This window comes from Amblyraja radiata, chromosome 21 (genome assembly GCF_010909765.2).
Source record: "Amblyraja radiata isolate CabotCenter1 chromosome 21, sAmbRad1.1.pri, whole genome shotgun sequence".
Lineage (NCBI taxonomy): Eukaryota > Metazoa > Chordata > Chondrichthyes > Rajiformes > Rajidae > Amblyraja > Amblyraja radiata.
In genome coordinates this window covers 40,546,555-40,571,570 of record NC_045976.1, presented here as the reverse complement: position 1 = coordinate 40,571,570, position 25,016 = coordinate 40,546,555, and the positions used below count along the sequence as shown (strand labels likewise).

Sequence of the window (25,016 nt, the reverse complement as noted above, 5' to 3'; positions counted from 1 at the left end):
CCCTAGTGTGGAGGGAGTGGTCGGGAATGTAGGATAACAGAGAACTAGCGTGAACGGGTGATCGTTGGTCGGCGTGGGTTCAGTGGGCTGAAGGGAACTGTTTCAATCCTGTCCTGTTCTATGTCCTCTTAGTTTAGTCAGTTTTGTTTATTATAGTCACGTGTACCGAGGTACAGTGAAAAGCTTTGTTGTTGCGTGCTATCCAGTCAGTGGAAAGACAATACATGATTACAAACAAGCCATCCGCAGCGAACAGATACGTGATAAAGGGTATAGTGTTTAGGTTCTAGGTAATGGTAATGTCTCCTAGTGATCTCAATAGTTGCATTCTCTTGTTTTCCCTTTTCCCCAACTTGTCCGAAGAAGGGTCTCGACCCGAAAGTCACCCATTCCTTCTCCACAGAGATGCTGCCTGACCTGCTGAGTTATAGCCTGAGGAATGGTCTCGACCCGATACGTCACTCATTCTTTCTCCACAGAGATGTGTGCAGTTTTGGTCTCCTAATTTGAGGAAGGACATTCTTGCTATTGAGGGAGTGCAGCGTAGGTTCACCAGGTTAAATTCCGGGATGGCGGGACTGTCATATGATGAAAGAATGCAGCGACTGGACTTGTATCCATTGGAATTTAGAAGGATGAGAGGGCATCTTATAGAAATATATAACATTCTTAGTTGATTGGGCAAGCTAGATGGAGGAAACATGTTCCCGATGTTGGGGGAGTCCAGAACCAGGGCCAATAGTTTAAAAATAAGGGGTCGGCCATTTAGAACTGAGATGAGGAAAAAATATATTTTCACACAGTTGTGAATCTCTGGAATTCTCTGCCTCAGAAGGCAGTGGAGGTCGATTCACTGGATGCATTCAAAAGAGAGTTAGATAGAGCTCTTAGGGCTAGCAGAATTAAGAGATAATAGCATTCATAGCAAAAGGATTTGAGTATAGGAGCCGGGAGGTTCTACTGCAGTTGTACAGGGTCTTGGTGAGACCACACCTGGAGTATTGCGTACAGCTTTGGTCTCCTAATCTGAGGAAAGACATTCTTGCCATAGAGGGAGTGCAGAGAAGGTTCACCAGATTGATTCCTGGGATGTCAGGACTTTCATATGAAGAAAGACTGGATAGACTCGGCTTGTACTCGCTAGAATTTAGAAGATTGAGGGGGGATCTTATAGAAACGTACAAAATTCTTAAGGGGTTGGACAGGCTAGATGCAGGAAGATTGTTCCCGATGTTGGGGAAGTCCAGAACAAGGGGTCACAGTTTAAGAATAAGGGGATAAATCTTTTAGGATCGAGATGAGAAAAGCATTTTTCACACAGAGAATGGTGAATCTCTGGATGACCTACTCCTACTGAGGCAGTGACCTGAGTCCGGGGTTGAGCCGCGGGCCAGCGGCTGCGTGTGCTGGGCTGGAGGGCGGCCGCTTCGACCACCCCCGGGCCGCGGTGTTTGAACCGGCCCGTTTGCGGGGTTCGGTGAGCCACGGGACTGTTGTGCCATCGCCCGGTGGGGAATCGCCTCAGCGCAGAGGGAGAAGAGGAGGGAAGAGACAGTAACCCTAAGATTTTTGCCTCCACCACAGTGAGGAGGTGCTTGGAGGATACACTGTGGTGGTGTTAATTTGTGTTATTGTTGTTTATTATTGTATGATTGTATGTATGACTGCAGGCACGAAATTTCGTTCAGACCGTAAGGTCTGAATGACAATAAAGGTATTCAATTCAATTCAATTCAATTCAATTCAATTCAATTCAATCCTGCACCTATTGTCTATGTATCTCTGCTGCCTGTCCCGCTGAGTTACTCCAGCTTTTTTGTGTCTATCTTCAGTTTAAACCAGCACCTGCAGTTACTTCCTTTGCCATTTAGCTATTGTGTTGTGGTGAACACACAATTGAATGTAAACTATGAAGGGGAGAACCTTGGACAGGGAAGTTTTCTCTGGTGAAGCACCTATCTTATTTCCCTGTCCTATCTTGCAATGTGATTTTATTATTTTTATTTTTCAAGGCGGAACTGCCATTTTATTTCTGGAATTCCTATTGTTAGCCCCAAAGCCCAAAATGTGACAATTCTGAGGAGATGGTTCCTTCTTTTGCACAGTCCAGTAACTTTGTAAAACTTTGAGGTAATAATCAAAAATCTGTAGCCTCTCTGCTCTGGTATTTTATTTAATTCACATGTTCACGGTGCAGGCTCGAAGGGCCTAATGGCCTACTCCTGCACCTATTTTCTATGTACCTATTTTCTATGTTTAATCGATAATGTTTTATTATTAATGTTTAATGTTTTATGTGTCAATGCTAACTGTCACTGTATGTCATGTTGTCACTTGTGGGCGGAGCAGCAAGGCAAATTCTTTGTATGTGAATACTTGGACAATAAACATTCATTCATTCATTCAGGACAGAGGCCGTGCAAAATAAACAATAGACAATAGGTGCAGGAGTAGGCCATTCGGCCCTTCGAGCCTGCACCGCCATTCAATATGATCATGGCAGATCATCCAACTCAGTATCCCGTACCTGCCTTCTCTCCATACCCCCTGATCCCCCTAGCCACAAGGGCCACATCTAACTCCCTCTTAAATATAGCCAATGAACTGGCCTCAACTACCTTCTGTGGCAGAGAGTTCCTAAGATTCACCACTCTCTGTGTGAAGGGTAACATTTTTACACAAAGGGTGGTGGGTGTATGGAACAAGCTGCCGGAGGAGGTAGTTGAGGCTGGGACTATCCCAACGTTTAAGAAACATTTAGACAGGTGCATGGATAGGACAGGTTTAGGGGCAAATGCAAGCAGGTGGGACTAGTGTCGATGGGACATGTTGGCCGGTGTGGGCAAGTTGGGTTAATGGGGCTGTTTCTACACTGTATCACTCTACTACTCTACGAGGTGCACTAGGTTAATTCCCGGGATGGTGGGATTGACCTGTGATGAAAGAATGGGTCGAATGGGCTTGTATTTATTTACTGGAATTTAGAAGGATGAGAGGTGATCTTATAGAAACATAAACAATTCTTATAGGGATTGGACAAGCTAGATGCAGGAAATATGTTCCTGATGTTGGGGGAGTCCAGGACCAGGGGGTCACAGTTTAAGAATAAGAAGTAGGCCATTTAGTAGTGAGATGAGGAAAAACTTTTTCACCCAGAGAGTTGTGAATCTGTGGAATTTTCTGCCACAGAAGGCAGTGGAGGCCGATTCACTGGATGTTTTCTCGAGAGAGAGTTAGATTTAGCTCTTCGGGCTAACGGAATCAAGGGATATGGGGAGAAAGCAGGAACGGGGGACTGATTTTGTATTATCAGCCATGATCATATTGAATGGCGGTGCTGGCTCGAAGGGCCGAATGGCCTACTCCTGCACATATTTTCTTTGTTTCTATGGGTCTATGGCTCTATAACAGAGACTGTAAACATTTTCAAATTGTGTTTTTTTCCCTTGAGAAGCTGTTATTTTCATGACACCATATTCTCAGTTAATGAACAATGCACAACAAGCACTTGTCGTTATATTAATGGGTACAACATGAATAAGTTACTGTTTACATAATTTAGTTGTTAATAAGGAGGTTCCTTGGTGAGGGCTCTTGATCAGTTTAGCTCTAGGGGTGGGGGGGAATTGCTAAATCCTGCAGTGCTCTTGGTTTAAGGTGAGAGACGCAGAATGCTGGAGTAACTCAGCGGGTCAGGCAGCATCTGTGGAGAACATGGATAGGTGACGTTTCACAGAGTGCTGGAGTAACTCAGCGGGTCAGGCAGCATCTGTGGAGAACATGGATAGGTGACGTTTCACAGAGTGCTGGAGTAACTCAGCGGGTAGGCAGCATCTATGGAGCTAAGGAAATAGGCAACGTTTTGGGCCGAAACCCGGAAGGGTTTCGGCCCGAAACGTTGCCTATTTCCAGAAGGATTTCGGCCCGAAACGTTGCCTATTTCCTTAGCTCCATAAATGCTGCTGCACCATAACTCAGTGGGTCAGGCAGCATCTGTGGAGAACATGGATAGGTGACGTTTCACAGAGTGCTGGAGTAACTCAGCGGGTCAGGCAGCATCTGTGGAGAACATGGATAGGTGACGTTTCACAGAGTGCTGGAGTAACTCAGCGGGACAGGCAGCATCTGTGGAGAACATGGATAGGTGACGTTTCACAGAGTGCTGGAGTAACTCAGCGGGTCAGGCAGCATCTGTGGAGAACATGGATAGGTGACGTTTCACAAAGTGCTGGAGTAACTCAGCGGGTCAGGCAGCATCTGTGGAGAACATGGATAGGTGACGTTTCACAAAGTGCTGGAGTAACTCAGCGGGCCAGGCAGCATCTCTGGAGAGAAGGAATGGATGGCGTTCCAACCTGGGTCCCTTCTTCAGACTGTACAGTCTGAAGAAGGGATAGCATGCGACTAACAAAGCTTTTCACTGTACCTCGGTACAGGTGACAGTAATAGACCAAACTATATATGTCGATGTGAGTGGATGGAATGAGAATGCGGAACGTTGAACAGTCCAGCACAGTCGGGCCAAATACGCAGTGGAATCTCAGCAAACAATAAACCAAACATCCAAAAGAATCTAAAGGGCCTGTCCCAATTGGGCGTTATTTGCGTGTCATTTACGTGACATAATTTCGCGACTTTATAACACAGGGAATCGAATATAGGAGCAAAGAGCTCCTTCTGCAGTTGTACAGGGCCCTAGTGAGACCACACCTGGAGTATTGTGTGCAGTTTTGGTCCCCTAATTTGAGAAGGACATTCTTGCTATTGAGGGAGTGCAGCGTAGGTTTACAAGGTTAATTCTCGGGATTGAGGGACTGTCATATGCTGAGAGAATGGAGCAGCTGGGCTTGTAGTAGGCCATTCGGCCCTTCGAGCCAGCACCGCCATTCAATGTGATCATGGCTGATCATCCCCAATCAGTACCCCGTTCCTGCCTTCTCCCCATATCCCCTGACTCTGCTATTTTTAAGAGCCTATCTAGCTCTTTCTTGAAAGCATCCAGAGAACCTGCCTCCACCGCCCTCTGAGGCAGAGAATTCCACAAACTCACAACTCTCTGCGAGAAAAAATGTTTCCTCGTCTCCGTTCTAAATGGCTTACTCCTTATTCTTAAACTGTGGCCCCTGGTTCTGGACTCCCCCAACATCGGGAACATGTTTCCTGCCTCTAGCGTGTCCAAGTCCTTAACAATCTCATATGTTTCAATGGGATCCCTCTCTCATCCTTCTAAACTCCAGAGTGTACAAGCCCAGCCGCTCCATTCTCGTCTAAAAGATACGTCCTTTTATTCTGAGGCTAGACTCTCCCACTAGTGGAAACATCGTCTCCACATCCACTGTATCCAGGCCTATTGTGCGTGCTCTGATCAATGGTAGGTTGTTTTGCACATGTACTGAACAACCAATTTAACAGGGAGAGGAATGTTTGTCTTAAGTGAGGCTAAATCACTTGTTGTCGCAGCTATTCATTCAGTCGCTAAAATTGATCAGCTTCAGGCAAAACCACGCTTGCTTAATGACAGGTTTAATTAGACGCAAAAATGCTTAGTTTAGTCTAGTTTAGAGATACAGCGCGGAAACAGGCCCCTCAGCCCAAACGGGTCCGCGCCGACCAGCGATCCCCGCACATTAACACTATCCTACACACACTAGGGACAATTTTTACATTTAGACCACGCCGATCAAGCTACAAGCCTGTACGTCTTTGGAGTGTGGGAGGAAACCGAAGATCTCGTGGGAAAATCTTGTGAGGTTATCCACTTTGGTGGCAAAAACAGGAAAGTAGACTATTATCTAAATGGTGGCCGATTAGGAAAAGGGGAGATGCAACGAGACCTGGGTGTCATGGTACACCAGTCATTGAAAGTAGGCATGCAGGTGCAGCAGGCAGTGAAGAAAGCCAATATTAGCATTCATAGCAAAAGGATTTGAGTATAGGAGCAGGGAGGTTCTACTGCAGTTGTACAGGGTCTTGGTGAGACCACACCTGGAGTATTGCGTACAGTTTTGGTCTCCAAATCTGAGGAAAGACATTCCTGCCATAGAGGGAGTGCAGAGAAGGTTCACCAGACTGATTCCTGGGATGTCAGGATTTTCATATGAAGAAAGACTGGATAGACTCGGATTGTACTCGCTAGAATTTAGAAGATTGAGGGGGGATCTTATAGAAACTTACAAAATTCTTAAGGGGTTGGACAGGCTAGATGCAGGAAGATTGTTCCCGATGTTGGGGAAGTCCAGAACAAGGGGTCACAGTTTAAGGATAAAGGGGAAATCTTTATCTGAGATGAGAAAAACATTTTTCACACAGAGAGTGGTGAATCTGTGGAATTCTCTGCCACAGAAGGTAGTTGAGGCCAGTTCATTGGCTATATTTAAGAGGGAGTTAGATGTGGCCCTTGGGGCTAAAGGGATCAGGGGGTATGGAGAGAAGGCAGGTACAGGATACTGAGTTGGATGATCGGCCATGATCACATTGAATGGCGGTGCAGGCTCGAAGGGCCGAATGGCCTACTCCTGCACCTATTTTCTATGTTTCTATGTTTAAAACCCACGCAGGTCACGGGGAGAATGTACAAACTCCTGTACAGAACATACAAATAATTGAATTTGTCATTATTATGCTATCTGCTTGTATTGTATACACAGAACTGTTCAGTTGTGGAATTCATTGCCACAGGCAGCTGTGGAGGCCAGGGCAATGGATATTTTTAAGGCAGAGACAGATAGATTCTTGATCAGTACGGGTGTCAGGGGTTACGGGGAGAAAATTAAATTAAATTTAAATTTCTTTATTTATATAGCACATTTTTAGTCAACTTGCATTGACCCCAAAGTGCTTCACATAATTACATCCACACACACAGGCAAAGGTGGGTGAAGTGTCTTGCCCAAGGACACAACGACAGTATGCACTCCAAGCGGGATTCGAACCAGCTACCTTCCAGTTGCCAGCCGAACACTTAGCCCATTGTGCCATCTGTCGTCCCATTAAGAGGCGAGAAAGCAGGAGAACGGCGTTGGGAGGAGGGAGGGATAGATCAGCCGTGAGTGAATGGCGGAGCCAGACTTGACGGGCCGAATGGCGTAATTCTGCTCCTATCACTTATGAGCCAGCATCTGCAGTTCCCTCCGACAAGTTGCATTGTTGTCAGTCCACAGGACAATTAAGCCCTCTTGTATAAAAGAGTCGGCCTTGGGAAACAACAGCTAGTTATTTTCGCATGTCCCACTCTTTCTTTACAAATTCAACGCATTCATTAACAGCAGTCAAACATAGCCCGGGCCCTCATTGATATTTTTACGGGTAGTTTATTTCATTGACATTCAGCTTGCAGTTTGGGAAACACTGTCTGTGTTACTTACGTCAATGCATTTGTGCATTTCAGGTCAATACAACATTTGTCAAGGTGCCTCCAGACAAATCGTTTTGCAAAATCGTGCATCGGAGGTATCATTATGGCTAAACGCTCCACGCCGCCTCGGCAGACCCAGCAGCGCGATCAAGGACCAGTCTCAACCCTGGTCGCTCACTCCCTCTTAGAAACATAGAGACGTAGAAAATAGGTGCAGGAGGAGGCCATTTGGCCCTTCGAGCCAGCACCACCATTCATTGTGATCATGCCTGATCGTCCCCTATCAATAATTCTCCACATATCCCTTGATTCCACTAGCTCCTAGAGCTCTATCTAACTCTCTCTTAAAAACATCCAGTGACTTGGCCTCCACTGGCCTCTGTGGCAGGGAATTCCATAAATTCACAACTCTCTGGGTGAAAATTTTTTTTTCTCACCTCAGTCTTAAATGACCTCCCCTTTATTCTAAGACTGTGGCCCCTGGTTCTGGACTCGCCCAACATTGGGAACATTTTTCCTGCATCTAGCTTGTCCAGTCCTTTTATAATTGTATATGTGTTTATAAGAATTCCCCTCATCCTTCTAAACTCCAGTGAACTCTTCTCCCCTCTCCATCAGTCAAGAGACACACAAGTTTGCAACAAAACACACACAATGCTTCAATGACTCGTTATTGTCGCGTATACACAACAGCAGCACGGTGGCACAGCGGCAGAGGTGCTGCCTCACAGCGCCAGAGGCCCGGGTTCCATCCTGACTACGGGTGCTGTCTATATGGAGTTTGTACGTTCTCCCCGTGGGTTTTCTCCTGGGAACTCCAGTTTCCTCCCACACTCCAAAAACATACAGGTTTGTAGGTTAATTGGCTTAGTTAAAATTGTTAATTGTCCCTAGTGTGTGTAGGGTAGTGTTGGTATGTGGGGATCGCTGGTCGGCGCGGACTCGGTGGGATGAAGGGCTTGTTTCCGTGCTGTATCTCTAAACTAAACTAAACTAAACTCTCAAATGCACAGTCGCCATATTTTGGTCTCCTAATTTGAGGAAGGACATTCCTGCTATTGAGGGAGTGCAGCGTAGGTTCACCAGGTTAATTCCCAGGATGGCGGGACTGACATATGATGAAAGAATGGGTCGACTGGGCTAGTATTCACTGGAATTTAGAAGCATGAGAAGGGGACCTTATGGAAACATATGAAATTCTTAAAGAATTGGACAGGCTAGATGCAGAAAATTGTTCCCCATGTTGGGCGGAGTCCAGAAGCAGGGCTCACAGTTTAAGAATAAGGGGTCGGCCATTTAGGACTGAGATGAGGAAAAACTTTTTCACCCAGAGAGTTGTGAATCTGTGGAATTCTCTGCCACCGAAGGCAGTGGAGGCCAATTCACTGGATGTTTTCAAGAGAAAGTTGGATATAGCTCTTAGGGCTAACGGAATCAAGGGATATGGGGAGAAAGCAGGAACGGGGGTACTGATTTTGGATGATCAGCCATGATCATATTGAATGGTGGTGCAACTCTAAACCTGTTATATCCATGTACCTGTCCAAACGTTTCTTAAACATGGTGATAGTCCCAGCCTCAACTACCTCCTCTGGCAACATGTTCCCTATACCCACCAGCCTTTGTGTAACAAAAATTTACCCCTCAGGTTCCTTTTAAATCTCCTCCTCCCCCCCCCCTCTACCTTAAACCAATTTCCTCTGGTCCTCGATTCCCCTACCTCTGGGCAAGAGAATCTGTGCATCTACCAAATCCACTCTTCTCGTGATTAATGTATGTACTTGAAAACGTTTCTGAGTTACTCCAGCACTCTGTGAAACGTCACCTATCCATGTTCTCCACAGATGCTGCCTGACCCGCTGAGTTACTCCAGCACTCTGTGAAACGTCACCTATCCATGTTCTCCACAGATGCTGCCTGACCCACTGAGTTACTCCAGCACTCTGTGAAACGTCACCTATCCACATTCTCCACAGATGCTGCCTGACCCGCTGAGTTACTCCAGCACTCTGTGAAACGTCACCTATCCATGTTCTCCACAGATGCTGCCTGACCCGCTGAGTTACTCCAGCACTCTGTGAAATGTCACCTATCCATGTTCTCCACAGATGCTGCCTGGCCCGCTGAGTTATGGTGCAGCAGCATCTATGGAGCGAAGGAAATAGGCAACGTTTCGGGCGGAAACCCTTCTGGAAATAGGCAACGTTTCGGGCCGAAACCCGGAAGGGTTTCGACCCGAAACGTTGCCTATTTCCTTAGCTCCATAGATGCTGCTGCACCCGCTGAGTTACTCCAGCACTCTGTGAAACGTCACCTATCCACGTTCTCCACAGATGCTGCCTGACCCGCTGAGTTACTCCAGCACTCTGTGAAACGTCACCTATCCATGTTCTCCACAGATGCTGCCTGACCCGCTGAGTTACTCCAGCACTTTGGTTTAGTTTAAGTTAGTTTAAAGATACAGCGCGGAATCAGGCCCTTCGGCCCACCGAGTCCGCACCGACCAGCGATCCCCGCACATTGGCACTACCCTACACACACTGGGGGTAATTGACATTTTTTATACCAAGCCAATTAACCGACAAACCTGTACGTCTTTGGAGTGTGGGAGGAAACTGAAGATCTCAGAGAAAACCCACGCAGGTCACGGGGAGAACGTACAAACTGCGTGAAGACAGCGCCCGTAGTCGGGATTGAACCGTTGTCTCTGACACTGTGAGGCAGCAACTCTACCGCTGCACCAACGTCAGGTCCTGTACGGTTCTATGTTCGGTGTTCATGGTGTGTCCACTTGCCCGAGTGAATGGATTGAGATCCCGTGACCTTATCGAGTTTGCCCAAGTGTGGGTTTGAACTGAGAACATTGAGAGCGAGCCGCTGATCCCAGCTATCTGGAACCAACTGGACTCTCAAGCAGCCTGCAGTGTATCAAGTGAACTTGATCGCATCAACATAGGTGCAGTGACAGCCCCTATGTCCTCATGCCTAACTAAATCTACCATAGCCCCAACAAACAAGCCACCCTGACTGTGAATCAGGCAACACCAACAGTCTCTTACATGTAAAAAAATAAATATTGCAAAGGGAAAACAAGAAGAATTAATAAATGGTGAAGAAGGTCAAAGTGGCGTCACTTTGGCGCAGCGGTAGAGTTGCTGCCTCACAGCGCCAGAGACCCGGGTTTGATCCTGACCACAGGTGCTGTCTGTACGGAGTTTGCACGTTCTCCCCAAGACCCACGTGGGTTTTCTCTGGGCGCTCCGGTTTCCTCCCACTCTCCAAAGACGTGCGGGTTTGTACGTTAATTGGCTTCTGTAAATTGTAAATTGTCCCCCATGTGTGTATCGGATCGTGCCAGCGTACGGGGCGATCGCTGGTCAGCATGGACCCGGTGGGCCGAAGGGCCTGTTTCTGTGCTGTACTAAGTCTAAAGTCTAAAGGTCAAGAAATGTGAAATGTAATTGTGGAAAAATAATATGGTTATGGCGTAGAAGCAAGGAACTGCAGGTGCTGGTTTACAATAAAAAAGACACCAAGTGCTGGAGTAACTCAGCGGGTCAGGCAGCTCACCTGCAGAAGAGGAATGGGTGATGTTTGGGGTTGAGACCCTTCTTCAGACTGAGAGTCTGGGCATAGGTAAATTGGCTTGGTATAAATGTAGATTGTCCCTAGTGTGTATAGGATAGTGTTAATGTGCGGGGATCGCTAGTCGGCACGGACTCGGTGGGCCGAAGGGCCTGTTTCCACGCTGTTTCTCTAAACTAAACTAAAGGATCTCAACCCGAAATGCCACCTATTCCTTTTCTCCAGGGGGAGATAGAAACATAGAAACATGGAAATATAGAAAATAGGTGCAGGAGTAGGCCATTCGGCCCTTTGAGCCAGCACCGCCATTCAATATGATCATGGCTGATCATCCAAAATCAGTAGCCCGTTCCTGCTTTCTCCCCATATCCCTTGATTCCTTCAGCCCTACGAGCCAAATCTAACTCTCTCTTGAAAAAATAGTGTTGAGCAACTGGGATCCTCAAAGTTAACGAGTTGCCTCCTTTTTTCTTTAAGGGCCTGTCCCACTTGCCGATTTTTTCGGCGACTGCGGCATCATTGACTGAACCATCAGGTCACGGATAAATTTGCGACGTGATGCAGCGTGGCGCGGCGTGACGACGTATTAACGCGCGCTGTTTTTTTCAAGTGTGGCAACATTTTTTTTGCCGCCGCAGGATTTTGAAACGATCAAAACCTTTTGCCGACACTGCTATGACGCCGGCAGTCGCCGAAAAAAAATCGGCAGGTGGACAGGCCCTTTCAGAACTTTCAGGGAGAGATGGACGTGATACTTTGAAGGAATACTTGGCTCTGACAATATGGCCGTCAGCTAGGAATTCAATGAGCAATAAGACTCCGTTCTGCTCACTGACTTGCTCGGAGGCAAACCTTCTACAAAAATGGGAAAAAAGATAATTAAAACCTTTTTCTTCCTCCCAAGAACAGTTTTTCTGCCACTTTCGTGGAACGACATTTTAAGATAGAATGTGAAATAATTCATTTTGTAGCAAAATAATAGAGGCAAGTTCAATATGATTATGGAAGGGCTTCTTGCTTTTTCAGATTGAATATCAATTCCTGATTCTCATTCTTTGCAGAATCCAAAACGTTAGGAAATAAAAAGTAAAAAATATTTTGCTTAAGAATTAAGCTCCAGATTCCTCGCCAAAAAAAAAAAAGATTTTTCTTCAGAGTTGCCTCTTCACCCATGCCCTTTCTAATTTAATAACATTTTCATAATTACGTGTGATATATCGATATCAAATGAAGAAAGGTCTCGACCCGAAACGGCACCCATTCTTTCTCTCCAGAGATGCTGCCTGTCCTGCTGAGTTACTCCAGCATTTTGTGTCTATCTATAGTTTAAACCAACATCTGCAGTTCCTTCTTGCATTATATATTATTATACTCTGGATCCCACTTCACCTCCAATGTCATTATTGTTTTACCTGCATCACAGAATCTCTTGCCCAGAGTAGGGGAATCGAGGACCAGAGGACACAGGTTCAAGGTGAAGGGGAAAAGATTTAATAGGTAGCTTTTTCACATAAAGGGTGGTGGGTGTATGGAACGAGCTGCCGGAGGAGGTAGTTGAGGCTGGGACTATCCCAACGTTTAAGAAACAGTTAGACAGGTACATGGATAGGATAGGTTTGGAGGGATATGGACCAAGCGCAGGCAGGTGGGACTAGTGTAGCTGGGAAGTGTTGGCCGGCGTGGGCAAGTTGGGCCGAAGGGCCCGTTCCCACACGGTATCACTCTATCTTCTTATCGAATCCACACACAAGACTAGAAGTTGTTCAGCCAGAGCTGAACACACATCTCGGCATCTGCATACAATGGTGTCTGTCTTGTGGCTTCTTGTGCTTCTTGTGTGTGCGCGGCGGTGGAAAGATTGGTGGAAACAGGGCCGCGACGTGAACACTCTTTCCTTGGTTCAGCAACTTAAATGCTCAGGATCGAGGAAGTGAAGTGTATAAAATCATGAGAGGAACAGATCGGGCAGATGCATAGAGTCTCTTGCCCAGGGTATGTGAATCGAGGATGGTGGTGGGGAAGTGGGGGGGGGGGGGGGGTTACTGATGAAGGTTACTTAAAACTGGAGAATTCAATGTTCATATGAGGTGCTGTTCCTCAAAGACATTTGGACTGTTACATGTTGTTTAAGAAGGAACTGCAGATGCTGGAAAATCGAAGGTAGACAAAAGTGTTGGAGAAACTCAGCGGGTGCGGCAGCATCTATGGAGCGAAGGAAATAGGCGACGTTTCAGGCCGAAACGTTGCCTATTTCCGTCGCTCCATAGATGCTGCTGCACCTGCTTTTCCCCATATCCCTTGATTCCTTCAGCCCTACGAGCCAAATCTAACTCTCTCTTGAAAAGATAATGTGTTTGGCAACTGGGATTCTTAAAGTTAAGGAGGTGCCTCCTTTTTTCTTTAAGGGCCTGTCCCACTTGTTGGTTTTTTCGGCGACTGCTGGCATCATTGACTGAAGCATCAGGTCACGGATAAATTTGCGACGTGACGCGGCGTGACGATGTATTGGCGCACGGTGTTTTTTCAAGTGGGGCAACATTTTTTTTGTCGCCGTTGCATTTTGAAATGCTCAAAACCTTTTGCCGTAACTGATATGATGCCAGCAGTCGCCGAAAAAAATTCGCCAAGTGGGACAGGCCCTTAATCCTTCAGAACATCAAGTCTCAGGTTATGTGTGTCAATAGACAATAGACAATAGGTGCAGGAGTAGGCCATTCGGCCCTTCGAGCCAGCACCGCCATTCAATGTGATCATGGCTGATCATCCCCAATCAGTACCCCGTTCCTGCCTTCTCCCCATGTCCCCTGACTCCGCTATCTTCAAGAGCCCTATCTAGCTCTCTCTTGAAAGTATTTCGATTGAATTGATACAGCCTTCTCTACTATTATAGACACAAAATATTTTATTTCATGACGAACATTGGCGAAGACTTGACTGTTCCTGCATAACAGGGCAAGAAATGTCTCCTGGCTGCCGTGAGAGTAAATTATTAATCACACTTTCAAACAGTTAGGCCGACTTATACTGTTAATGACACGAAAAGCCACCCAATCACAAAAGGCAAAGAGTGGTCGGGTTAATGATTTAATTTTTTTTCATTTGGATGAAACATAAGGACCTGAGGCTGCGTTAGTAATAAACTGATGGAGGAGTAGAGGGAGATCAAAGGACGCATAAGAAACTTGCCATTTCATACAGAACATTTTAGGATGAATTCAATCACACTTAAAACCCGATGGAAATGCTTACAAAGGGCTATTTGGTCAAAGAATTTTGTGACGCTGTTAATATGCAAAGGCAGCAGGGTTTAGTTTAGAGGAACTAACTCACTATGTAGAGTTAGAAACATAGAAGGTGTAGGCCATTCGGCCCTTCGAGCCAGCACCGCCATGTGAAACGTCACCTATCCATGTTCTCCAGAGATGCTGCCTGGCCCGCTGAGTTACTCCAGCACTCTGTGAAACGTCACCTATCCATGTTCTCCACAGATGCTGCCTGACCCGCTGAGTTACTCCAGCACTCTGTGAAACGTCACCTATCCATGTTCTCCACAGATGCTGCCTGACCCGCTGAGTTATGGTGCAGCAGCATCTATGGAGCGAAGGAAATAGGCAACGTTTCGGGCCGAAACCCTTCTGGAAATAGGCAACGTTTCGGGCCGAAACCCAGAAGGGTTTCGACCCGAAACGTTGCCTATTTCCTTAGCTCCATAGATGCTGCTGCACCCGCTGAGTTACTCCAGCACTCTGTGAAACGTCACCTATCCATGTTCTCCACAGATGCTGCCTGACCCGCTGAGTTACTCCAGCACTCTGTGAAACGTCACCTATCCATGTTCTCCACAGATGCTGCCTGACCCGCTGAGTTACTCCAGCACTCTGTGAAACGTCACCTATCCATGTTCTCCACAGATGCTGCCTGGCCCGCTGAGTTACTCCAGCACTCTGTGAAACGTCACCTATCCATGTTCTCCACAGATGCTGCCTGACCCGCTGAGTTATGGTGCAGCAGCATCTATGGAGTGAAGGAAATAGGCAACGTTTCGGGCCGAAACCCTTCTGGAAATAGGCAACGTTTCGGGCCGAAACCCGGAAGGGTTTCGACCCGAAACGTTGCCTATTTCCTTAGCTCCATAGATGCTGCTGCACTCGCTGAGTTACTCCAGCACTCTGTGAAACGTCACCTATCCATGTTCTCTACAGATGCTGCCTGACCCGCTGAGTTACTCCAGCACTATGTGAAACGTCACCTATCCATGTTCTCCACAGATGCTGCCTGACCCGCTGAGTTGCTCCAGCACTCTGTGGTTTTTGTTTATAGTTACGCATGTTATCTAAGCATTTATGTACATTTAGATTAATGTAAAATGTGCACAATTTAATCTGCAAATATTTGGAAACAACCAAACTGACTCACCAAACATGCAAGTGCAGCAACCTATGGAATTCCCTCCGATAGAAATGACTAAGATAACATCTACTTAATGGTTTATTGGCACAGCAACGACTGTTCTTCCTGAGGACATTAAAAAAGACTGGTCTGCCCCAACAGCTGCTGACAACGTTCTACCGCTGCACCACAGAGAGCATACTAACGTATGGCATCTCTGTGTGGTATCTCAGCTGCACGGAGGCGGAGAGGAGAGCTCTTCAGCGCGTCGTCAACAGAGCGCAGCGGATCATCGGGACAGAGCTACCAGCCTTGGAGGGCATCTACCACACGCGGTGCCTCAGGAAGGCCCTCAGCATCCATAAGGACTCATCACATCCCTGCCACGGTCTGTTTCAACTACTTCCCTCCGGCAGACGTTACAAGGCCTTCTACGCCCAAACCTCTAGACTCAGGAACAGTTTTATCCCAAGAGCTATAGCGGCTCTGAACCGGCCCTAATTTTTGCCCCCCCACCCACTCCCTTTGGACAGTCTCCCTCAGATGGTCACGTCAATCGATTCAGCTTGCTTATTTATGTATTGTATTTATTTACCTTTCTTGTACATCAGTGGAGCTGCACACTAAATCTCGTTGCACTGACGTGCAATGACAATAAAAGATATATTATTATTGACTAGTGGCAGGTCAGATATCAAGATATAAGATAGGCACAAAATTCTGGAGTAACTCAGCGGGACAGGCAGCATCCCTGGAGAGAAGGAATGGGTGACGTTTCGGGTCGAGACCCTTCTTCAGACCGGTTAGGGCTAAGGAAAACGAGAGATATAGGTGGTGATGTGGAGAGATAAAGAACAATGAATGAAAGATATTTAAAAGGTAACGACAATAAAGGAAACAGGCCATTGTTAGCTGTTTGTTGGGTGTAAATGAGAAGCTGGTGCGACTTGGGTGGGGGAGGGATGGAGAGAGAGAGGGAATGCCGGGATTACCTGAAGTTAGAGAAATCATAAGGTATGGTTCAATATTACTTTGGCTGGCGGAGGTAATCTAAAGTGACTTCTGGGCAGACACGCTGACAGAAATATCCAACATTTTCTGTTGAATGGCACGGTGGCGCAGCGGTAGAGTTGCTGCCTTACAGCGAATGCAGCGCCGGAGACCCGGGTTCAATCCCGACTACGGGCGCTGTCTGTACGGATGTTGTACGTACTCCCCGTGACCTGCGTGGGTTTCCTCCCACGCTCCAAAGGGGTACAGGTTTGTAGGTTAATTGGCTTGGTGAATGTAAAAATTGTCCCCAGTGGGCGTAGGAAGGTGTTAGTGTGCGGGGATCGCTGGTCGGCGCGGACCCGGTGGGCCGAAGGGCCTGTTTCCGTGCTGCATCTCTAAGCCAAACTATAGTAATGCCCCAGTACCCAGTGATGGTCTGTGTTTAGTTTAGTTTCTGTTTCGTGATACAGCGTGGAAACAGGCCCTTCGGCCCACCGAGCTCAGGCTGACCAACCACCACCATCCTTCACGCTAGGGACAATTCACAGGCGTCAATTATCCTACAAGCCCGCACGTCTTTGGAGTGCGGGAGGAAACCGGAGCGCCCGGAGGAACCGCAGGCGGTCACGGGGAGAACGTGCAAACTCCACACCGACAGCGCCCGTAGTCAGGGATCGATCTTTGGAGTGGGGGGAGAAAACCGAAGATCTCGGAGAAAACACCCCGCGCAAGTCAATAGACAATAGACGATAGGTGCAGGAGTAGGCCATTCGGCCCTTCGAGCCAGCACCGCCATTCAATGTGATCGTGGCTGATCATCCCCAATCAGTACCCCGTTCCTGCCTTCTCCCCATATCCCCTGACTCCGCTATCTTTAAGAGCCCTATCTAGCTCTCTCTTGAAAGCATCCAGAGAACCAGCCTCCACCGCCCTCTGAGGCAAAGAATTCCACAGACTCACAACTCTCTGTGAGAAGAAGTGTTTCCTCGTCTCCGTTCTAAATGGCTTACTCCTTATTCTTAAAGTCACGGGGAGAACGCACAAAGTCCCTGCAGGCAGCCACCCGCAGTCAGGATCGAACCCGGGTCTCTGGCACTGTGTGGCAGCAGCTCTACCCGCTGCACCACCCTGGCCTAATTCTGCCCCGATGACTCACGATCTTATGAAAAACAGGAGCAGGCATGTCGAGAAATTCCCCAACACACACTTGAGTTTGAGGGGGGGGGGTGCGAGGCTGTGTGATGTTTTCAGGGGTCAGCAACTCTGACCCACACAGCAGCTCAGTGCTAAATGAGTTAATTGTCATTGATAGCCTGTTCTACTTTATCTAACAAGTTATAGACTTGCTTGAGGCTTGTAATTTTGTACATTAAACCTCTGGGTCTGTGATCGCAGATCACAGACCCAGAGGTTTAATGTACAAAATTTAATTAAACTCTACATAAAATCTAAATCGGGATTTCTTTATGCATTTCAGCATCTTAAAGAACTCAAGCAGATCGCTCTGCCAATCTTTATTTTTTTTTCTCCACCCCAAATGAGTGTTGCTCCTGTTTTAAGTCCCTCTCCATGAATCGGTGACTTGTTCGGCAAACTTCCGATTCTTCCCAAAATTTTGGCCCACCTTCCTCGAAGGATCTCACAAACAGCAAGTCTTTACAGTCCATGAACTCTTCAGAGGTTTGGTCGGCGCGGTTCCGCAGCGGTAGAGTTGTACCCGCGTTCGATCCCGACTACGGGTGCTGTCCGTGCGGAGTTTGCACGCTCTCCCCGTGACCCGCCTGGGTTTTTTTTCTCCGAGAACTTCGGTTTCCTCCCACACCCCAAAGACGTGCAAATTTGTAGGTTAATTGGCTTGGTGTAAATGTAAAATTGTCCCTGGCGTGTGCAGGATAGTGTTAAACCCCTGTCCCACTGTACGAGTTCATTCCAAGAGCTCTCCCGAGTTTGCCCTGATTCAAACTCGGAGATTTACGGTAATGGCCGCTCGTCGGTACTCGGGGCTCTCGTGGACATTTTTCAACATGTTGAAAAATCTTCACCAGTCTTCCCGTGCTTACCTGCCATTAGCGAGTCTTCCCGAGTACTTGCCGTTAGCGTTACGAGCTGCTGAGAGACGTCCCCGAGCTCCGACGTACCCACTACGTTCATTCTCCGTGCTTACCACGAGTTTGATTTTTTTTTAACTCGGGAGAGCTCTTGGAATGAACTCGTACCGTGGGACAGGGCTATTAATGTGCGGGGATCGCTGGTTGGTGCGGATACGGTGGGCCGAAGGGCCTGTTTCCCCACTGTAAATTCATAAGAGATAGGAGCAGAATTAGGCTATTCGCCCCATCAAGTCTACTCTGCCATTCAATCATGGCTGATCTTTTCTTTTGAGATATAGCACGGAAACAGGCCCTTCGGCCCACTGAGTCCGCGCCGACCAACGATGACCCATTCACACACTAGTTTAGTTCAGAGATACGCTATCCTACGCATACGAGGAACAATTTACAATTTTTACCGAAGCCAATTAACCTACAAACCTGCACGTCTTTGGAATGTGGGAGGAAACCGGAGATTCCGGAGAAAACCCACGTAGGTCACGGGGAGAACGTGCAAACTCCGTACAGACAGCGCCCGTAGTCTGGATCGAACCTGGGTCTCTGGCGCTGTGAGGCAGCAACTCTACCGCTGCGCCATCTATCTTTCCCTCTCAACTCCATTCTCCTACCTACGTATTGCATTGTGCCGCTGCAAGTAAGAATTTCATTGTTCTATCTGGGACACACAACAGTAAAACACTCTCGGCCAGCTTACAACCCAGCGGTGTGACTCTTGATTTCTCTAACTTCACGTAACCCTTTCATCCCCTCTCCCTCTGTCCCTCCCCCACCCTAGTCATTGTATGGAGAAAGCAGGAGAATGGGGTTGAGATGGGAAGATAGATCAGCCATGATTGAATGGCGGAGTAGACTTGATGGGCCGAATGGCCTAATTCTGCTCCTATCACTTATGCACATGAACTTAACTGTCGTCCGGCTGAGTTTTATCTTTCGTTATCACCTTCCCCACAGCCAACAATGGACCATTGTGGGCTCCACCTTCCCTTGATCATTGTTGCCTTCTGCATATCTTTCATTCATTAGTTCTATGTACCTTTCGTATCTCTCGCTTCCCTCTCCCCTGAGTCTGAAGAAGGGTCTCGACCCGAAACGTCACCCATTCCTTCTCTCCAGAGATGCTGCCTGTCCCGCCGGGATACTCCAGCGTCTTGTGTCTGTCCTGGCTCTCTACCACTGTGCTGCCTGCCTGCGCATTGATCTCAGCCGCAGACAGGCGCTGATTGTCATCGCACTCGCCATTGTCTGAGACGTTTTTGAAAACCCGCAAAGACAAAAAAGGAAAAAATTCTACCGTCTCTTCGCGAGCAGGAAAGTGCCCCTTGACCTCTAAGCAATTCATCATGGGATCCTGACAGAAGGAACCCGAATGGGAATGGGCTGCCACAGAGTCAAAACCAATTAGGAGTACGTGGATGAATATACAGAGCAGTCAGGGCCATTGTCATCAGTATCTCCATCAGCTGGAGACGGAAGTATAATACCAGTTTAGTTTAGGTTTAGTTTAGAGATACAGCGTGGAAACAGTCCCTTCGGCCCATCGAGTCCGCACTGACCAGCGATCCGGGGCACATTAACACCGTCCTACACACACTAGGGAATATTTTTTTTTAACATGAATAACCAAACCAATTAACCTACAAACCTGAAGGTAGACAACAATGCTGGAGAAACTCAGCAGGTGAGGCAGCATCTATGGAGTGAAGGAATAGGTGATGTTTCGGGTCGAGACCCTTCTTCAGTCTGATAATGCTGCCTCACATGCTGAGTTTCCCCAGTCTGAAGAAAGGTCTTGACCCGAAACGTCACCTATTTCCTTCGCTCCATAGATGCTGCCTCACCCGCTGAGTTTCTCCAGTCTGAAGAAAGGTCTTGACCTGAAACGTCACCTATTTCCTTCGCTCCATAGATGCTGCCTCACCCGCTGAGTTTCTCCAGTCTGAAGAAAGGTCTTGACCTGAAACGTCACCTATTTCCTTCGCTCCATAGATGCTGCCTCACCCGCTGAGTTTCTCCAGTCTGAAGAAAGGTCTTGACCCGAAACGTCACCTATTTCCTTCGCTCCATAGATGCTGCCTCACCCGCTGAGTTTCTCCAGCCTGAAGAAAGGCTTTGACCCGAAACATCACCTATTCCTTCGCTCCATAGATGCTGCCTCACCCGCTGAGTTCCTCCAGCATTTACGTCTACCTTCGATTTTTCCAGCTTCTGCAGTTCTTTCTTAAACAAACCTACAAACCTGGACGTCTTTGGAGTGCGGGATGAAACTCAAGATCTCTGAGAAAACCACGCAGGCCACGGGGAGAACGTACAAACTCTGTACAGACAGCACCCGTGGCCAGGATCGAACCCGGGTACCTGGCGCTGTGAGGCAGTTGCTTTACCGCTGCTTCACCGTGCCACCCTGTGTACATATTCTGTAGTGCTGCTGTTATAAGAGTGACATTGCTGTGGCAATAAAACATCTTGGCCTCCTCCACTGCCAGAGTGAGGCCCAGTGCAAATTAGAGGAACAGCACACACATCATATTCCGCTTGGGCAGCTAAAGGGCCAGTCCCACTTACGCGACCTTCACAGGCAACTGCCGGCACCCGTCATGGATCGCCAGAATTTTCCCAATCAGCCCCAATCAGTACCCCGTTCCTTCCTTCTCCCCATATCCCCTGACTCCGCTATCTTTAAGAGCCCTATCTAGCTCTCTCTTGGAAGCATCCATAGAACCTGCCTCCACAGGCAGAGAATTCCACAGACTCACCACTCTCTGTGAGAAAAAGCGTTTCCTCGTCTCCGTTCTAAATGGCTTACCCCTTATTCTTGACGGGTACCGGCAGGCACCTGTAAAGGTCGCGTAAGTGGGACAGGCCCGTTACACCACAGCGGTATGAACATTGACTTCCCGTGGCCTGCGTGGGTTTTCTCCGGGTGCTCCGGTTTCCTCCCGTAATCCAAAGGTGTGCAGGTTTTCCCATTCCTGCCTTACCCCTTATTCTTAAACTGTGGCCCCTTGTTCTGGACTCTCCCAACATCGGGAACATGTTTCCTGCCTCTAGCGTGTCCAAACCCTTAATAATCTTATATGTTTCAATAAGACACCTCTCATCCTTCTAAACTCCAGAGTGTACAAGCCCAGCCGCTCCATTCTCTCAGCATATGACTATCGCAACATTTAAGAAGCAATGGATAGGACAAGTTAGAGGGATAGGGGCCAAATGTGGGCAGGTGGGACATGTTGTAGCTGGTCTTGTAGCTGGGACATGTTGGCCGGCGTGGGCAAGTTGGGTCGAAGGGCCTGCTTTCCGCGCTGTATCACTTCATGACTCGGTGACAGGTTTAGAGGGATATATGGGGCAAATGCAGGCAGGTGGGACTAGAGTAGATGGGACATTTTTGGTCGGTGCAGGCAAGTTGGGCCTGAAGGTCTTATTTTTATGCTGCATGAGTCGATGACACCCTGACTCCAAGCTCAAAGGAGGCACTAGTAAAAATGCAAATTCTGGAGTAACTGTAAGCAGGATTTTTCCCTGCCTATTGGAGCCGCGTCTGAATCACCTCCTTGCACAATCTACAGGTAAGGAGACACCACAGGGTGTGGCAATGTCGGCCATTTTAAGGCTGGAGGCGTTTTCATCGAAGGGGAAAAAAAAAACCCAGTGGGTCATCTGGAGGTTAGTCCCAGGAAATACCAAGGAAATTCGTTGGTGCGATGAGAGATGCATTTCATGCAACCTTTTCAATATTTTGTTCACACTGTCGATGGGCCGACCTTGATTAATACAAGTGTTTGACATTTGCCGCCTGACAAGGAAAACATCGCAGCCCTCCGTAAGAAACAGCAGGCTGCTAACCGGCTAAAATAGACGTTGAGAGCAACAGGCAACAGTTAAACACACATCCAAAACATGACGAGTCTTGTCATCAAACTCGAGAGGAATGACTAAAATTCCATTTGCACGGTTCACTTCTTTGGCTATGTCACCTTGTAACTATTGATATTATAAACACTCAAAAATTGCAATGTGGTTTGTGCAAAAATGTCCAAAAGCATGACTGTGGTTAGCTGATGAAGGTGTTTTCTTGTTTGAGAAAGAACTGCAGATGCTGGAAAAATCGAAGGTGGACAAAAATGCTGGAGGAACTCAGCGGGTGAGGCAGCATCGATGGAGCGAAGGAATAGGTGACGTTTCGGGTCGAGACCCTTGGAACCCTTCGTTAAAATTGGAAAAATCATCCCCAGCGTGTGTAGGATAGTACAGGGTGATCGTTGGTCGGCACGGACTCGGTGGGCCGAAGGGCCTGTTTCCGCGCTGTGTCTCTGGAGACTAAAGTTGGTCTCGGTTTCAGGCGTCATGGAACGGATGTCGCATGTTTCATGTTGTATGTTCTATGATGTATGTCGCGTTTTCTATGTGGTATGTTGTATGGTGCATGTTGTATGTACTGGTCACCACACTGCATGAACAATGTGGTTTAACGAGGAAACATTTTTTCTCACAGAGAGTTGTGAGTTTGTGGAATTCTCTGCCTCAGAGGGCCGTGGATACTTTCAAGAGAGAGCTAGATAGGGCTCTTAAAGATAGCGGAGTCAGGGGATATGGGGAGAAGGCAGGAACGGGGTACTGATTGGGGATGATTGGCCATGATCACATTGAATGGCGTCCCTTGAGTCCCTCACCCGCTGAGTTTCTCCACCCTTGGGTCTTGACCCGAAACGTCACCTATTCCTTCGCTCCTTAGATGCTGCCTCACCCGCTGAGTTTCTCCAGCATTTTTGTCTACCTAGGCTATTTTCTTGGGTGTGCTTGGCTGCTGTTAGTTAAGGATACCAGGTGTTACAGTTTAGTTTACTGTCACGTGTACCGAGGTACAGTGAAAAGCTTTTGTTATCATAGAATCATAGAAAGTAGGTGCGAGAGTAGACCACCAGGTCCGTCGAGCCCGCACCGCCATTCACTCATGGCTGAACACTAAACAGACACACTTACCCACAAACAGTAGACACAAGACACAGAACACAAGACACTACCCTCCCCTTTATACCGCTATCACCCCTCTCCACCCCAAGAACCGCGTGATCTCCTGGGGGAGGCAAAAAACCGGATAAAAACCCAGGTCCAATTCGGGAAAAAAATCCGGGAAATTCCTCTCCGACCCCAATCCAGGCGATCGACACTTGTCCAGGAGATCACTCAGGTCTTACTATACTAACCATACCTAGGTCCATATCCCTGCCCTCTCCCCGTAGCCCCTTATCCCCTTGGCAGCTAAAAACCCATCTATTTTTGACTTAAATATATTTAACGTTTCTGTTGCGTGCTATCCAGTCAGCGGAAAGACAATACATGATTACAATCGAGCCGTCCACAGTGTACAGATACAGGATAAAGGGTGTAGTGTTTCGGTTCTTGGTAATGTCTCCTAGTGATCTCAATAGTTGCATTCTCTTGTTTTGCATTCCCATGTTTTCCCTTTTCCCCAACTTGTCCGAAGAAGGGTCTCGACCCGAAAGTCACCCATTCCTTCTCTACAGAGATGCTGCCTGACCTGCTGAGTTACACTCTGAGGAATGGTCTCGACCCGAAACGTCGCCCATTCTTCCTCTCCGGTGATGTGTGCAGTTTTGGTCTCCTAAGTTGTGGAAGGATGTGCTCACAATCGATCCATTCACAGTGTACTGATACATGATAAGGGAATAACGTTTAGTGCAAGGTAAAGACAGCGAAGTTCGATCAAGGATAGTCTGAGGGTCACCAATTAGGTAGATGGGAGGTCAGGACCGCTCTCTGGTTGTGGTAGGATGGCTCAGTTGCCGGATAACAGCTGGGAAGAAACTGTCCCTGAATCTGGAGGTGTGCATTTTCACACTTCTGTACCTCTTGCCCGATGGGAGAGTGGGGGGGAAACATCCATGTTGTAGTAAGTTTAGTTTGGTTTAGAGATACAGCGCGGAAACAGGCCCTTCGGCCCACCGAGTCCGCGCCGACCAGCGATCGCCGCACACTAACACTGCCCTACACACACGAGGGACAATTTACATTTATTCCAAGCCAATTAACCTACAAACCTGTACGCCTTTGGAGTGTAGGAAGGAAACCGGAGAACCCGGAGAAAACCCACGCAGGTCACGGGGAGAACGTACAAACTCCGTACAGATAAGCATCCGTAGTCGGGATCGAACCCGGGTCTCTGGCGCTGTGAGTGCTGTACGGCAGCGACTCTACCGCTGCGCCAGTGAGCTGCTCTTTCATTCCCCGCAGGTGAGTTTCTCCCGAGTTTCCCCTGATTCGAACTCGGTGAATTACGGTAATGGCCGCTCGTAGGTACTCGGGGCTGTCGTGGACATGTTTCACGGTGCTGAAAGAACTTCACGAGTTTCCGCGTTTCCCGAGTACCTGCCGTTAGCGTTACGAGCCGCTACAGGACATCCACGAGCTCCGACGTACCCGCTACGTACATTCTACGTACTTACCACGAGTTTGATTTTTTTTTAAACTGGGGAGAGCCCTTGAATTACCTCGTACAGTGGGACAGGCCCTTTACTTTCTCTTGTGGGGGGGGGGGGGGGGGGGGGGGGGGGGGGGCTGCGGGC

General features: G+C 47.9%; 1 long non-coding RNA gene across 1 annotated transcript; it reads left to right on the top strand.

Moving 5' to 3' along the window:
* Positions 1-4,361: 4,361 nt before the first annotated feature.
* Positions 4,362-19,599, top strand: LOC116984947. The gene is made up of 3 exons (XR_004415186.1): positions 4,362-4,375; positions 4,684-4,685; positions 19,505-19,599. It is a non-coding gene; the product is annotated as an uncharacterized LOC116984947 (long non-coding RNA).
* Positions 19,600-25,016: the final 5,417 nt, after the last annotated feature.